At 51.2% G+C, this 17,138-nt stretch overlaps 1 protein-coding gene across 4 annotated transcripts in view; it reads right to left on the bottom strand.

Moving 5' to 3' along the window:
- Sipa1l3 (signal induced proliferation associated 1 like 3) overlaps positions 1-16,298 on the bottom strand; it is a 204,898-nt gene extending 188,600 nt beyond the window's left edge. For 3 of the 4 annotated variants that reach the window (XM_040734703.1, XM_040734707.1, XM_040734705.1), the window contains exon 1: positions 16,102-16,298. The gene's annotated coding sequence lies outside the window, so the exon portion shown is untranslated. Of the gene's footprint in view, positions 1-3,534; positions 4,162-16,101 lie in introns of those variants that run through there. The other variant, XM_040734704.1, reaches the window with a different exon arrangement.
- Between the last annotated feature and the right edge of the window lie 840 nt (positions 16,299-17,138).

Here is a 17,138-nt window from a genome sequence, read left to right as displayed (position 1 = left end):
AAACACTTGCACAGGACCCTACCCAACATGTGTGTCTACTTTCCTGATCGACCCTTTGCTCAGAATACCAATGCAGTCTATAAAATCGCATTTCCCAGACGTCCTTGCTGCAGAGGGTGCTCATGTCGCTAAGCTGTATCTGAAATGACACAGTTAAGGGTCTCAGGAAAGGCTCTGCTTTCCAGAAGCTGCTATCCTTCCTCACTTCTGCTTCTTCCTACAAGAAGGGGGCACGCTGCAGACACAGCAGGTGTGGTCTGACGACAAGGCTGAAGATGGCCAAGCTGATGGAACCTGACTCTCTTCCAGTGAGGAAACAGGCCCTGTGGTGGCGATCAGGGTTCACAGACTTCTCTGTAGAGTCTGGCGGACTACAGAAGAAAAGGTCCTGAGACCACATAGAAAGATGGACACAGTCATCCCAAGGGCCATTTGAAGAAAAGCCATCTGGAATATTCCAGCCCCACACACCCCTTACTTGCAGCCACAGCAAGGCTCACTGAAGAGCCACCCCATCCAGCTGAGCCTCAGCTAGCCACAGATGTACGAGAAATGATGCTGTGTTGATATTTGAAGATATTCACAGTTTGGGGATGTCTTAGTGGGCAGCAGTATGTCATCAGAATGTATAAAGTTTCATGATGACAAACACATTCCCAAACTGAAGTACTCTCTAACCCTGAAGCATCCCAACAGACAGCTCTTCCTAACACAGACTGTTAATAGGGACGAACATGCTCCCCTCCCCCATTGTGTCATAAGTACCCATTAGGCACAACTAACCAGTATAAGAATGATGTGTCTATTAATCATTTCTATAATTAAAAAGCATTTAGAGTAGGTGCCTCATCACTACACTGGGCCTCGTGAGAACCCTCAGAAAACACACCTTCTATCTGGACCAGGGACATTATCATTGCTTCCTATTCATTCTCAAAGACCTACAGAGCTGAAGTTAAAGGAGCTAAGCCGGTCTGACACCTGTGAGCTAATTAAAGAAGGCCATCCATTACAAAAGTCATTTTGGAGAAAAAAATCAGAAGCAAAAAGAAAGTACATCAGTAACATCCAGACAAATCAATTATGGCACATCTATACTATGCGTCATGAGACACAAAAAGAGTGCGTTTGGAGTGGGCACCTGGCTCAGTAGTGAAATTCTTACCTAGAATCCCCCAGGGAGGGGCTAAGGATCTCAGTGATCAACTCCTGCCTAGAATCCCCCAGTGAGGGGCTGGGGGTGTGGCTCAGTGGTACAGGATGTGCTAAGACTAAAATAACTTTTTTCAGGTTTTTATTTAATGCATGTGTTTTGTCTGCATATATGCATGTGTCCCATGTGTGTGCTTGGTGCCCACAAAGGCTAGAAGAGGGCATCAGACCCCTGGAGCTAAGGATGGTTGTGAGCCCACAAAGGCTAGAAGAGGGCATCAGACCCCTGGAGCTAAGGATGGTTGTGAGCCACAAAGGCTAGAAGAGGGCATCAGACCCCTGGAGCTAAGGATGGTTGTGAGCCACAAAGGCTAGAAGAGGGCATCAGACCCCTGGAGCTAAGGATGGTTGTGAGCCACAAGTTGCTGCTGGGAACCAAACCCTCTGCAAGAGCAGTCAGTGCTCTTGACCACTGGGCCATCTCTCCAGCCACATTTATTATTTTTTTAAAGAAAAACAAATTGGAGGAATACTGGAAGATTCAGAAATATTTCCATATAGTACTGCTGTGCGTGAAAGCAGAATGCAGGAAAATAAGGGCTGTACTATCCCTAATGGAATAGTACTGTTTCTTCTAGCATTATATGACCGTGGAGAAAGCACCTATAGTACTTCCTGTCAGCAGCAGTGAAGGATGTAGGAGGATGGATGCTGATGTGAGAGGATGCTGACTTGCAGGTCAGGGATGGGGGTGGAGAAGAGCCTACCAAAAGAGGGCCCAGACTGAAAAGACTCAGAACCAACTTGAAGTCAGCTCATAAATACTTAGCATCCCCACTATCTTCACAAGTCTTCTGGCACATTGGAGGTCACCTGAACTCTCTTTAACGTCTCACTTACACAGATGCTATCAATTGGCACCATCTTCCAGAAAAGGCAAACTAAGGCCAAGTTCAAACAGCACTGAGACTCAGGCATTACAAGAAATGGCTTTTCCTCAACTTATCAACAAATGATGCTCCTTGGAGCTCATGGGGAAAGGGACCTGTTGCCACGGCAGCCCTCCACACTGTCACAGGATCTGGAAGGTAAGAGCACATGACTGTCATAGGGCAACAGTGGGCCAATGAGGTGCCTCAAAGCCACGGGCTGCTGGGAGGAACCAGAGAGGGCCACTGGCCTTGCTCCCTGGAGAGCTCTGGCTGGGATATTTTTACGGCATTGATTGCTGCTATCCAGAGCCAGAGCCAGAGCCTGTGTCAGTTATGACACAGTCAGACTCCACGAACTCACCGTTTAATTAAACCCTGCTCAGCACAAAGCAAGAGTTATTGCCTATTAAAGCAGAGAGAGTGTGATCAACCATGGCTGGCTGGATCACTCTTATTTCCCCTGCCTTGCTGCCACAGAAACCTGGAGATGCGTCGTCTTTCCACACACACAGTAGATAATGCACATGGGGCTTCTACAAACCCTCTTCCTGAAATCACCCAGTGTTCGCTAACTTGCTAGTGCCACACCTCCTCTGTCATGCCATGTGCCCAAAATGCCCAGATGAGCCACTGCAAGGTCCCAGGCTGCAAGGCTGAGGGGCTGAGGGCCAGGAAGCCAGCAGCTGGAGGCTGCAAACAGACCCCAAGAATGGCTGCCTGACCACAGAGAGACAGGTGCATAGGCCACACCAACCACAGCCATGGCTTCTTGGAAATGCTGGTACTCTAGCAAAGCCCGAGTGAGTGCAGCTAGCTATGCACCCTCCAGCAATGAGACACGTCGTAGCATAAACTCATTCATAACGTGAGCTGCACCCTCCACATGCCAGGCACTGTTCTACAAGGATCAAGGGCCTGTGCTCTCGTGGAGCCAATAGCTGGGAAGCAGGAGGAAGAAAGAACAGGGAGGGGGGGGCTCCCAGGTGGCTGAGGAAGGCACCCCGGGAAGGGGACATGTGAGCAGAGGCTGGAGGAGGGAGATGGCTTTGGAGGTGGGGTCCTGAGACTGGCTGCATGTCTCCGGGGAGGCAGGGGGACAGCCACCTCAACTACATCCACAGGTCACTGGGGGAGGACACAGCCAGAGAGAGAACAGGGGAGAACCACATTCACGGAGACCAGAAAGCATGTGCATGTCAGGCCAGGGTGCCCGCAACCCCTGCTAACGAGATCTGCACACAGCTTGGGCTCAGCTAGAGTCGCCTAATCTTTCCCTGGTCTCCATTTTCTCCTCACTCCCTCAACTCTAGGCCTACTCTTGCTTCCGTGTCAGGAACAGAAAGGTAAACATTTCACTGAAGAAGAGGGGGAAGGAGAAAGTTAAATAAAAGAGCCAGCGTCTAATTCCCAGGAGGAGCTACTGAAGTTAGGAGACATTTTGTTCACCTACCAGGAGTCCCGGAACACAGCCCCGACCACAATCCCGGCAAGTGGCCACTAGGTTGGACCCAGGTGTGGCTTCTGTCTCTGGTTTTCCCTAGGCAAGGGCCACCTGCCCCAGCTCCCTAGGCTGACCCAGGGTGGTGCCTCCTCTGGCGCTGTGGGTGTTTGGAATGCGGAAACGGGAACCAGCCGTGCCAGCTTCTAACAGAGACTTAAACTTATTCAGCTCAGCGGCCTCGAGGCCATGCCAGCTACCGGAGTTCCCCTAGAGATGGCTGCACTCGGCACACAGGCACATTCCCGAAGAGGCTGGTTTGCCAATATTCCCTTTGGGGAAGGGAAATAAAAGGATCCCTTACTCATCAGACACGTGGTCGTGGGCCTGAATGAGTTTGGGAGAAAGCTCAAAGGTAACAAAGCTGGCCTGTTACCTCCCATTCAGGAACAGGCCACCTGGTCAGTGCCGAGCTGGGGCTGGATCGGTGCCAGGGCATCCCGTCCTGCGCCCAGCGGCTTCATTCACAGCCTTCCCATCCACAGGTGGGCCCCTCTCCGTGCTAGCTGCAGAGGCTGCAGGCTTAATCATTAAACCTTGTGGCGAGACTCTCCAGCCAGCTTTGGAAGCACAGCTCTTGGAGAGTGCTGCTCTAAATGCTGCAACCTCTCCAGAGCCCCACAAGCAACCCCTGTGTCAGAGCAACCATCATGCTGGTTTTGTTTTTTTAGTTTTTCAATACAGGGTTTCTCTGTATTGCTTTGGAGGCTGTCCTGGAACTCTCTTTGAAGACCAGGCTGGCCTCGAACTCACAGAGATCCGCCTGTCTCTGCCTCTGGTGTGGACCACCATCGGCCGGCCCATCCTGCCTGTTTTACAGACAGAAGTCACAGGATGGAGGTCACACAACAAGGGGTGATTACCCAAGCAGTGCAGTTAGAGCTTCCAGCTTTTGAGCACGGTGCTAATCTGCCCCTGGAAAACAGCGGCATCTACCTTGGGTTAGGGACAGCAGTCAGTGAGATCACAGCTCTGGTCCATTAAAATGCTCAATAACAAATAGGGCACAATAGTTTAGGACTATAATCTCAGCATTGGAAGAGGGGGATAGGAGGAGTTCCAGGTCATTCACAGCTATATACCAAGTTCAAGACTAGCCTGAGCTACACGAGAAAAACAAAATAAAAACAAAAGCAACCAGTTCAAAATCCCTCCGCTGTGTTACCACAAGCTGCCCACACCTGAGCCTTCAAAATTGAAAACAATGGGCTCACACTTATGGAGCTTAACCTCTGGTCTTCCAGTGAAAATGTGTAGACTATTCTAGGTGTGATGGCACCTGCCTGTAATCCCAGCATTTGGGAGGCTGAGGCAAGAGGAACTGTTGTGAGTTCAAGTCCAGACTGGCCTGCAGTGTTAGACCCTGTCTCAGAAAACCAAAATTAAAAGGCAAGACTCTTACCACACTCTTCATCAAACAAACAGATTAGAGTATGCACTCTGAACCAGACACTGCGGTAAACAAAAACCACGCTGCTCTTACATGCAGGGGGCTTTCAGTCACCCGAGAATAAACTGGAAAAAAAAATCTGCAACCAACAGACCCAAGTGCACTGAGCACCAACTGTGTCCCGGCAGCCAGGCATGCTGAGCATGTCACATGATTTCACAGACCTCAATCCCCCACCTTGGGAGGATGGAGCGTTCCCAGCTCCACCTTACAGACACCGTGGAGCCCTGTGGCTTGCCCAAGATCAATAGGGGCCAAGTAGGCCCAGGATCTGCTCACGGGCTGTGCTACATTCCTCGGCCCTGCTGTAGTCTCTCAGGGCAACCCTGTCCCCAGGCAGGTGGGTAGGCAGTCGTAGGAAAAGCTCTCTACAAAAGCAGTGTCGCTTTCAGAGATGGTTGGGGATGGCTGGGCTGGCCACTGGCACTCTGCACTTCACCTGCACCACCTGTCTCTCGTTCATGCACCAGCCCTCAGGCGTCCTGGGAGCCTGGTGAGGAGCATCTTGTTCAGAAGTGGGAGAGGGCGGAACTGAGGGAGCCCCCGGTGGTTCTAAGTAGAGTGAGCTCTCAAAAAGCATGCACTCACCTCCAGTGTTGCCGCCCAACTTGAGCGTCCCTGAATTTTCAGACAAAATGTTTGGTAGGCAACACAATTAAGAGCTCCTAGGGGATAGGGGCTGTGCACAGGTTTTCAGGTGGACATGACAGGGAGCCGGCAGCTAAGTCACTGTCATTTGGAATCTCCTAAGAGCAGGAAAATGCATACTGTTGTGTTCTAACCTTCCACCATCTCCATGGCCAGTGCACTCACACGGTCTCTTCCAGAGCAGCACTCTGACTTTATCCCCACAGCCACTCCCCCAGCCAAAGGAGTGGATCCTGACTGGCCCTGGCCTCTGATTTGTCCAGGCAGGGCTATGTGTCACAATGGACCTGAGAGGAATCAGGAGGCGGGGCATAAGTGAAAGGTTTCTTCTCTCTTAAAGAGACATGCAGTAAGAGGGGCCCTTAATTGCTGCTGTGCGCCAACTGGAGCCTGAGGTCATGACAGGCATGCAGCCGGTGGCAGAGTGACACAAAGGAGCAGGACTGGGTCCCTACACCTGGAAGAGCTTCTGCCAGCCCTTGTATGGAGGTCTCTGGGCTTCTCTGGTATATAAATCCTATTTCCAGCCAGTTTCACTGGGACTTCCTATGACAGCAGATCAAAACGAGGCTCCCGGACATGGAGCCCAGTAGCTCCTGGGGAACTGTTAGGAGTGCAAATGCTCACACCAGCCTGGAACTCTCTGGACAAGCCCAGCTGTCTAGCTGTCTGATTCTGCAGGTGCACACAAGGATGAAAAGTTATCGCCACCGTGTTCCAGCCCTCTAACCCCGAGTGAGCTATTTCAGTTCTCAAAACAATGAATAACTGGGTTGAGCTGAAGGGCTTGCTGGGAGGCGTGGCTAAAGCAAGTCACTGCATGTGAAGGCCTCGCACCAGGCCGGGTACAAGGTAGACACCAGAATTTGCTATTGCTACTGCCACCGCTGCCATCTCCAATGTCAGCAGCCAAAGCCACACCAAAGCTGGGCCCTACCTCTTTTACGTTTATCTATACCCAGGAACCAGTCCTATGCTTTGGGGCTTCACGAGGACAGTTATCTTTCCGGTTGGTATAAGGTATGGCAAGCAAGGGGGGGCCAAAGGTGTTTCTTCTGCCTCCACACCTCGGACTCCAGGCCTCGTGCCGTGGCCTCTGCAGGCCCAGCACGTACCACATATGCTCAGGCACCAAGATGAAGAGGGTTGAACCCTGACCAGCCAGGTCCAGCAGGAAGGGATTCTCGTCAGGCTGCACCCAGAGCCTCGCTCGGAGCCAGAGCTGGCCAGGGGTTCTTACCGTGGGGTGTGACAGCGGGGCCAGTCGGTGACAGGGAAGAATGAGACAGACACAGGAAGTCCGATCTCTGGCCACCAACCCTTAGGGTGAGGAGTGACCAAAGGCCCCTTCCTTCCGCAGGGAAGCTATTAGACCAAACGTCATAAAACTCAATGTTAAAACATTCTTGATCCACAAATAGGCAGGGTTTTTGTTTTGTTTTTTGTCCAACCATGTACAAGTCAGGAAAATTTAGTACAATGTGAGAGACTGAAGACTAGCCAGAAACTGGGCCAATGGTGTCTCTGATGAGTTTTTTTCTTTCGGTTCCATGCAACTGTGGCTACTACGGAAATTTTAATACAATTTAACAATCAACCCTTCAATGTCCTCAGCATTCCTGGGTCACGTGTGGTAAAGGGAGAGAAATGGCTCCCTAAAGAACACACTCCATGCACACCACGGCACACGCACCACCCACACACACATGTCAAAAGTCTGAGAAAAACTCAAAGCTGAACATCATGACACCTGTTTGTGGACACAGCACTCTCAAGTAGAGGGAGAAGGAGAGAAGGCATTCCAGGTCAGCCTTGACTACAGTGAGTTCAAGGTCAGCCTGGGTTACACGAAACCCTGTACTCAACCAGAAACAGGGCTGCGGAGATTGTTCAGTAGATGAAGCGCTTACTGTGCCAGCACAAGGACTTCGGTTCCAGCCCCAGAACCCACGTCTGTAATCCTAGCAGAGGCGGACACACTGACCCCTGGAGCTAACGGCCAACCAAGCTAGCCTACTTGTGAGTTCCTGGCCACTGAGACCCTGGAGGGGTGGGGGAGTCGGGTGCACCTGAGGAAAGGAAGCCACATGTCTCACATGCAAGTGCGATCACACACGCTCACATACACACCTGCACACAAAAGTACACACATAAGAGTATTAAATACCAAATGCACGCTGCCAGCATTTGGGTTTTGCCAGCCCTCAGATCCAAAACGTCCACACTGAGAAACACACATATACACACCTGCCCCATGCTGGGTACGGAGCTCCCAACAAGAGCCTTTGAAAGAAACACAGGGCAAAGATAAGAGGAAGCTGGGGGCAGAGTTAGCACCTAAGGGGCTGCAGGCCTTCCCATGCTCCCTCCCCACACACAAATGCAGAGCCTGGTCTGGAACAAGGTTAGGGAAGAGGACAAAGATTGCCAGCTCTCAGGAGGATCTCACCACCTCTCTGGTCAACATCTACCACCTCCCTAAGAGCTGCAGGAAACAGGCCGCTGCCCACCCTCCAACAGTCTGTGCCCCTCTCTGCCTGATGTTTCTGTGAAGGGATTTCATCACAGGCTGGGAAGTTATACCACCAAAGAGTGAACGCCACAGGGGATTCCACGTGGTGTGTCTGCAGAACACAAGTTGCTTTCGAAGGGATTCTCACTGCTAGCCTGGTATCAGGGCCCCAAGCGACACCACAAGTTGCTTCTCTCCTTCTCAGGTCAGAACCAGAACTAAAAGGGACATTTCCAGCCAGGCAGTAGTGGTGGCACACGCCTTTAATCCCAGCACTCGGGAGGCAGAGGCAGGCGGATCTCTGAGTTGAAGACCAGTCTGGTGTACAGAGCAAGTTCCAGAATAGGCTCCAAAGCTACACAAGGAAACCCTGTTGGGGAGGGGGACACATTTTCATGGCCTCTTACTGCAGTACTGACTGTAAACCCTGTTGGCCCTGGTTCTTTATGGAGCCTCCACAGGACCCTACAGAGCCAAGGCTGGGCGGAAGAGGAGCTGTGCAGTGGTGAGGGGAGGATCCCAGGCCTCCTGTTGAAACAGGTCTTTGGGGAAAAAATGTGGGTGGAGCCTGTCAGGTGCTGGAAGAAAACGGATCAGGAAAGAAGGGCCTCCAGAGGACCCTGCCACTGTGGGCTCAACAGAAATGTGGTTTCGGGAGCCTGGCCACAGGGACTCGAATGCTCGATGCTGCCTGCTTTACCAAAGCCGCCCCCCCCCCAGCCTCCAGCCTAGTACTGACTTCTGCGAGGAACAAGGAGGGGAAGTGGACTGAGCAGAGACAGGGAATCCCCAAACACACAAATGCTGAGTGAAATCTCTCGTCCTTGATTCTAACTCTTCAAACACACAATGGTAGAGGGAGGCTACAACAGGCCCTCGCTGCCCAGCTGCAACCGTTCCCAACTCATGGCTGATCGCCTTTCATCTCTTACGCACCCCCATGCGCTTGTCTGCCCCACTTTCCTCCCCCACCCAAGCACTGTGAGGCACAAGCTGGGCATCCCAGCAGTCCATTCACGGGAATTTCAGAGTGTACATCCTAAAGATAAGGATTCAGCCATGAGATCATGATCACATTGGAAAACTTCTCCTGACTATTGCCAAATGCTCAGATCACTTTCCTTATTTTAGTGGAAATGGAAGAACAGGTCCTAGGACTAGAGAAACCCCAGGCCCAGAGTGGCAGTCAACCTCATGGCCCAAAAGGATTGGGGAGCTGCTGCAGGAGCTCCCCCGGAGACGTGTGGGGTAAAGGGGCTGGGGCTGTAAACCCTGTCTGCCCATCCATCAGGTCATGGACAGACCACAGGCGACAGACTCTGGAAGAATCGCTAACTTTGTGACTTAAGGGTCTCTGGACCTCAGTTTCCCCATATAAGAAATGGAAGTAGCAACAGCCCTATCCCATGGAGTAGAATCAAAGGAGACCTTCCCCACAAAGTTCTCAGAACAGTGACTCATCACATGGTCAATCTGGTCAATAGTCTTACTGCGCATGTTTTACACACCGGGCATTGTCAGTAGTAGGAGGTGAGTGTAAACCATCACCTTGGCAACATAAACCTGGAATCCAACTGCTCTGCTTGGCTAAGAGGTGCAGATCTATCTCGCCCATTCTGAGGTCTCAGGTAGTCCATATACCTAGAAATGAGCTCAGGCAGGACCACAGAAGGGTTTCTGGTGCTTAGATAAAGGCCAGCATTCCCCAGGAACTTGTGAAACCAGTTCCCATCTGCCAAAAGAAGTCATTTCCCTTACCTCTGGTAGAAGGGACATATGGCTACCTGTGACGCCTATCAGCATATCAAAGCCCAAGATGGCCTCTAGGCTTCCGCAGTATCACAAATATCTGTAATCCATTTCAAATCCATGCTAGATTCCTGGTCCTTTCCTCCCCCAAGCTACTAGTTCTCTTTATAATCCATATGATTTGCCCCCCCCTTTCTGAAGACAGGGTTTCTCTGTGTGGCCCTGGAATTCATTCTGTACACCAGGCTTGGTCTCAAACTCACAGAGATCTGCCCTCCTCTGGCTCCCCAGTGCTGGGGTCAAAGGGGTGAGTCACCACCGCCCAGCTTCAGTGATCTCATTTGTAAAATGAGTTCACTAAAGTTAATGACATCACTGGACTACTGGAGGGAATAACTGAGGATGTGTTTGAAGTGCTTAGCCAAGCACCTGGCAGCAAGTCTGTTCTACCTAGATGTTAGCAACTGTCATTATTACGACTTTACAAACTTTAAAGTGGTGTGAGCCTGGAGAGCAGAGATCCACCCTTCTGCCTGCCCCTCTGCCTGAAGTCGTCATCGTGTGTCCCGTGTGTGTGTGTGTGTGTGTGTGTGTGTGTGTGTGTGTGTGTGTGTGTGTGTGTGTGTCGGCACAGCTGGTGCCCCTTGCTGTTTCAGACCTTATTGCTCATTCAGACCTTAGCTCCCATGACCTTCCCTCCTCTGCCTGGGAGGGTTTCCCTGATCATCTGGCTACAGTAATCACCCCTCCCTACCCTTATCCCTCCCCACCAGCCACTCTAGGCTTTTACCCTGTTATTTTCCCTGACACACTTAAAAACCATCTGAAAGTGGCAAGAACAGGTTTGTTTTTTAAGTTCTAGACAGGAAAAAAAAAAAAAAAGAAAATCCTGAAACTATCTAGTTTACTGTGCGTCTCAGGCAGTCTGCAACCCCATGAGAGCAAGAATCTTATCTGAGCCAGGTGTGATAACTCCTGTCTGCAACAGCAGAACTAGGGAGGTAGCACCAGGAAGGTTGAGAGTTCAAGGCCAGCCCAAGCTACACTGCAAGATGTGGTTTCAAAACACAAACAGAAAAACAAACAGATCTTGTCTGTCTCACTCATTGTCGAATCCTCAGTGCCTAGAAGAAATCCTAGCACATGGAAGATATCCAGTAAATTGGTCAGCTTAACAAATAAAATAGGAATAGTGACTCCTGACCCTGGGCTAACAGTAGCTAACAGCAGCCCACATTTCACGCAATCTCCAACAATGAGGTAGAGATGAAGGAAAAAGCTCAATGAACACCTTGTATATTAGTGACTATATAGGATTTGAATCTAGAGCTGTCACCTATGCCACCTTCCAAGTATTTCCAATCTCTTGCAAGTATGAGGACGGATACTCCCTACTGGTGCTCCACCATGAGTCCCTGCCCGACACCAGCTGTGAACACTGCATTGGTTCCAATCGTCCCATTCTGAGCGTGTCTTCTCTTCATTCCAGGTAGCTAAGCCTCTCACCCTAGAGCCCAGCATCTCCTAGCTGGTTCGGGCTTTGTAACTTTTGTGAACTTGAGCCCTGCAACAAAGGCTGTGGAGTGGCTTTGGATTTGAGAGACTGTAAAGCAGTACCGATGGCCCCTGTCCTAAAAGTCTGACACAGATTCTCTCCACAACTGCCTGTGAGGAAGGTACTGGTACCATTCTGATGCTCAGATCCGGAAATGGAAGCCCAGGAGAACAAATGTCTTATCCAAGGAAGCCCACCTAATACAGAACAGTATCAGAATTTGAATCCAGGCTATGTGGCTCCAAACTTGGTGTTTTCAGACACTACGCTGTACCACCTGGGTCTAACTAAGGTCGTGTGACTGATAAAGTAAAAGAACTCTAGGTCATAATGGCCATGACCAGCCATAGAACAGTGGAATAGTGCAGGGTCTCTCTGTCTTTAAGATGTGGGCACCGGTCATTAAGTAAGTCAAAGCTGTATGTAAGAACTTGAAGAGATATGTTCAACCCTCACTAAAAAAACAAGTTACAAATATATGTAGCTTGAGTCAGGCATGAGGGATGATGGCATACACTGCAACCCCTGTAATTGGAAGGTAGAGGCATGAAGATCAGAAACTCAAGGCCAGACTGTGGTAGAATATTATGTTAAGGTGTATTAACTTTTGTTTATGCTGCATTTGCTTAACCCTGTCTGAAACACCTGCCGGTCTAAGAAAGAGCTGAACGGCCAATAGTGAGGCAGGAGCAAGGACGGGCAGGCAGAGAGGGGAAACAGAAGGAGAAACAAGGAGAAAAGGAGCAAATGAGAGAACAAGGAGAGGAGGAGACGGGTCAGTCACTTAGTAACCCAGTAAGCCACAGAATAAGGAGAGCAAGATACACGGAATTAAGAAAGATAAAAGCCCAGAGGGAACAGACAGATGGGTTAATTTAAGATAAGAAAAGCTGGCTAGAAAGAAGCCAAGCTAAGGTCAAGCACTCATAACTAAGAATAAGCCTCCGTGTGTAATTTACTTGGGAGCTGGGTGGTGGCCTCCCAAAAGCTAAAACAGCAAAACTTTGCATACACCAGCCCATTACATAGTGAGTATAGTCAGACTGGCTATATGAGACCCCATCTCACACAAATGCGGTGGGGACTAGCCATCAAATTTATACAGCTTGAGCCCCACTCGTCCTTTTTTTAGGAAGGGTACAGGAGGAGGAAGAATTAAATTGATATAATCATATACGGGTATATACAATTACACACACACACGCACACACACACACCACGCAGAAGCATACAACCAAACCAGATCACCAACGCCAAGGGCATCGCCATTTTTTTCACTCTGGTAGCTCCAAACCCTGAGGCTATATACTTACTCCTCACAGTCTAAATGAGTGGACTGGAGAAGAAGGTGGCAATCCTATTTTCCTTCTATATACCTCCATGTTGTTTGGCATATTACAGTGAGTTTATCCGTCTCGAATACTCTGGATTTTGAGACTGGAGCATCTCACATAGCACAGGCTAGCCTTGGTCCTCCTGGCCATCTCTACTTCTGGGATTACAGGTGGTTTGTGTCACGATGCTCAGTTTGCATAAATCCATCACCACCAACCCCCATTGCCCCAACACACACACACACACACACACACACACACACACACACACATACATACACACACTAAGGCCATGACTAGAGCAATCCTAAAAAAAAAAAAAACAAATGTACAGATTGGTCTGGTAGCTTCCCTCTCATTCTGACAACTGAAAACAAAAACTAAAGGAGATGATGTTTTCTTTTATTAAAATGTAAGTACATTTAAGTTAGCCTTTACAAGTTATTAAACCTAAGCTTGCAAAACAAAGGCGAATATATTTTCCAGCTGGAAAAGGTACCAATCTCTGCACAGTCTACATTCCATTTTTGATTTACCACCCAACAACTGCAACATCTGAAAACCGGGCTCACGGTTAACTCTTCACCCATTCTACCCACAAGGTTTAAAAACCATTTGCTGTTGTCACTACGAGAGCGAGAACCCAGGATCAAGTCACTCACTGCCTTACTTGTGCAGATCAGAAACACAAAAAGCAAACAAAAATCCTCAAATACAACAGCCATCATAAAATTGACGAAGAACAGTTTCCCATCTACAAACCAAACGGCAAGGACAGGTTTCTGCTACAGATTAAACCTCACAGAGACCTAGGAAGCTCCTTCCAGCTCTCTCTGGCGAGTGGTGTGTCCGTCTGCTGCCTTCCCACACCGGATACCCTCATGCACTTGCAGAGTGCAGGTTTTCAGAAAAAAAATTATCCACTCGGCTTGTCTTTGGCAGGTTAAGAACCACAGAAATGAGTTGCCTGAAGCGCAGGCCTTCCTGGCACATCTGAAGCCACCACAGTCTGACCAAATCCACGCTGTCTTTTCCGGACATACTACATATGTGTAGCTATCTGTGTTCATTCTCGAAGACTTAAATGAAACAACTGGACCTTGACAGAAAAGCCTTTCCCCATAGCCATGGTGATGGATGTACACCTGTAACTTCTGTACTTGGAGACAGAAGGATTGGGAGTTCGAAGTTATCCTTAGCAACATAGTGAACTCAAGGGCAGCCTGGGCTACTTGAGACCCTGTCTGAAAACGAATAGAAAAGGCCACCTTCGGAGAGGAAAGGAAACCTCCAGCTTGGGCCCAGTGAAGTGGTGCTTCTGTAACACGGAAGTTCCATCGTCCTTCTGGCCCATCGACTGGATGGGGAAGGATGGGGAAGATGAGCAACTTCTGAGTTACTGGCTTGAGCAACTGGGTCAGTGTTGGCCAGTTTGCCATGATGGTGATCAAGGAGGAGAAAGAGTTCAGACTGGACATGTCCAAGGACATCCCTCAGGGAACATCAAGAAAGTACCAGTCTGTACTTAACATGCACAAAGCCCTGGGTTCCATCCTCAGGACCAGATGATGATGATAATAATAATAATAATAATAATAATAATAATAACAATAATAATAATAATAATAACAATAATAATACGGGCCGGGCGTTGGTGGCCCACGCCTTTAATCCCAGCACTCGGGAGGCAGAGGCAGGCGGATCTCTGTGAGTTCGAGACCAGCCTGGACTACCAAGCGAGTTCCAGGACAGCCTCCAAAGCCACAGAGAAACCCTGTCTTGAAAAACAAAAACAACAACAACAAATAATAATAATAATGCGGAACTGGCGTGAATATACTGACTTGGAGGAAGAGAAGTGTGCAAGGATTGCTGACAGCAAGGCAGTACTGCCTCTTCTCAGGCCCTTAAACTAAAACGCGTTCCACAACGTAACCTTTGCTGAGTAAACCTCGAGGACTGGGGACACTAACCTTGCCCTCTGCCCTCCAGGTACAGACGGAGCCAGGAAAGGCTTCCTGCGGAAAAAGAGAGGGGCATTCACGGAGCTTGGGCTCCGTGCTAACCACAGAATAGCTCCTGGAACCAGAACAATCCTGGCATAGAAGTCCTATGACTACCATTTCACAGATGGGACACTGAGGCTGGGAGCGAACGTGTGGGGGAGCTCAGGGCTGTCATGTCACAGCCCACAGTCAGGCAGTCTCTGGGCCAGATGGAGAACATTGAAGAACAATCACAACACATGAGAGCTGCCACTCAGTGAGGGATGGCTCAGCCTAGTGTTCGGCAAATCCTCACCACCTTACCCGGGTAATAGCGCTATTGTCCCGTTTTTATAAATGAGGGGCACGTGTGCAGATGGGAAAGCCGACTGGACCAGTGTTGAATCTGGTCCACTCGGGGGACCAATGCTACAGTCAGAACCCTCCTCACACAGGGTCTCTAAGTTACCCAGAAACGCTGAATAAATGATAGCATTCACAGACTGCTACGTGCCAGCAGCTGTGCTCAGCCTTTCACACAGGGTGTTCTCATACATCTTCAAAACAGCTCTACGAGGTGGCTTCCACTGAAGTCTCCATCTTATATTTAGTCAGGGAAAGGGAAACTAAGGCACAGAGGGGTGAAGTTAGTTGCCCAAGGTCACACAGCCAGCTGGCGCAAGGCAAAACCTAAATTTGAACACACGCTCTCTCTTCTTCACAAGCAAAAGCTCTTATCAAAATGATCCCCTGCACTGGGTGCTAACTATGGATTCGCGTCTTTACATGCACATGGTAAACTAACTGGCATGCAATGCAATCTACGGTATCTTCACCTCATTTCTCCAGGAGCTAACAATAACGCAAGCCCGGGATAAGTGTCTCCAACGTGAAATGCCCTTTTCACCAGATCTCAACGTCTCAAAAGAATTACCAGCCAAAGACATTCCCGTTCCCCGTTTTACCGAAGGCAAAAATGAGGTTCGGCGCGGTTTTCCCAGACCGCAGCAGCTCCAGAGTGGCAGAGCTGGGACGTGCACCCACGGCTCCCAGACTCCAGGCTCTTCCCCACAGTGCCCGGTAGCACGTCTGGAAAGTTGAGCCATGCGGGCACGAGTCCCGCCGGGTACGGAGGGCGTGAGTGCCGGCGCTGCCGCCCCCCACAGCCGATGCCCACACCCGGCCGTCCGCCTGGTCACCCGCCTGCGCTGACCCTCGGGGTCCGAGCAGCCACCAATTCCCCACCGCCCTTACGCGAGACTGCTCCTGCACCCGGAGCCACGTACCTAGCCGTCCCGGCTGCACGCCCCGCGGGCTCCTCGACCGCGGCGTCCGGCTCCGCGCGGCTCGCTAGAGACGCCGCCAGCTCCAGTGGCCCGAGTGACTTCCAGGCTGCCCACTTCCAAGCCGCTTCGCGCGAGGCCTCGTGGGAACTGTAGTTTCTCCCCGCGAAGCAGCGCGCTGAAGCGAGCCTGGCGAGCGGGGGCTGCCGGGAGTCGTAGGCGTACCGCCGCACCGCCTTCTGGGAACGGTAGTCCGCAGGACGCTTCGGTGCAGCTCCAGTCTCCGGGAGGACTTCCGCAGCCCCGAGGGGCGTGAGGCAGGGAGGCGTGTCTTGTGCTGGCTCCAGCCCGCGAGCCTCGCTCTTCACCCTGCTCGACCGGTTTCTCCTTTCTCCCAGCCGCCAACGCCTTCTCCCTCTGCTCTGGGAGCCGTCGGCCGGCTCCCTCCACTGGGCTGGAGTCTATTACCCGCGCCTGCGAGCCTGGGGAGGGGCGGGAAGACCGGAGCTGTGCGCTAGACCCCCCTCAGCGCCGGGCGGAGCGGGACGGCGGCGGCGCGCACGCGCGCTCTTCGGCGGACTCGGGCCTGGGTGGATGCGGGTCCCCCTCGGGGCGGGGGTCGAGGGAGGGGGCCTTTTTTTCCCACCCCCTTTTGGAACGCGTGCGCGTGCGAGCGTGCACACGCGCTCGCTCTGCTCGCCCGGGTCAGTCCGGCAGGTGCAGGGCTGCGGGACTAACCGTTCTGTCGGTGGGCGTCCTCCCTCTTCGTTTTCAACGTAGCTTCCCTGGTCCCCCTAGGTCTGTTCGTCTGCATAGGAGCCCCCGGGTGCCGCCAAGCTCGCTGTCCCTTGTCGGGAGTGCTGTCGCAGGTAACAGGCGTGGCTCTTGCCCGAAGGAGGCAGACACACCTACCCTCCCGCCCGTGCGGAATCCGCGGAGCCGGAACGTGAGGACGCGGCCCGGTGTGTGTCCCTCTCTCCCTCCTCGGAGGCTCCAGACCTGTCCCCGAGACGGGAGCCGCAGAATCACGAGCCTTAGAG

Source organism: Mesocricetus auratus, unplaced genomic scaffold (genome assembly GCF_017639785.1).
Source record: "Mesocricetus auratus isolate SY011 unplaced genomic scaffold, BCM_Maur_2.0 Super-Scaffold_100038, whole genome shotgun sequence".
Classification (NCBI taxonomy): domain Eukaryota; kingdom Metazoa; phylum Chordata; class Mammalia; order Rodentia; family Cricetidae; genus Mesocricetus; species Mesocricetus auratus.
Note: the sequence above shows the minus strand (reverse complement) of the source record. Positions and strands in the feature narration are given on the sequence as shown.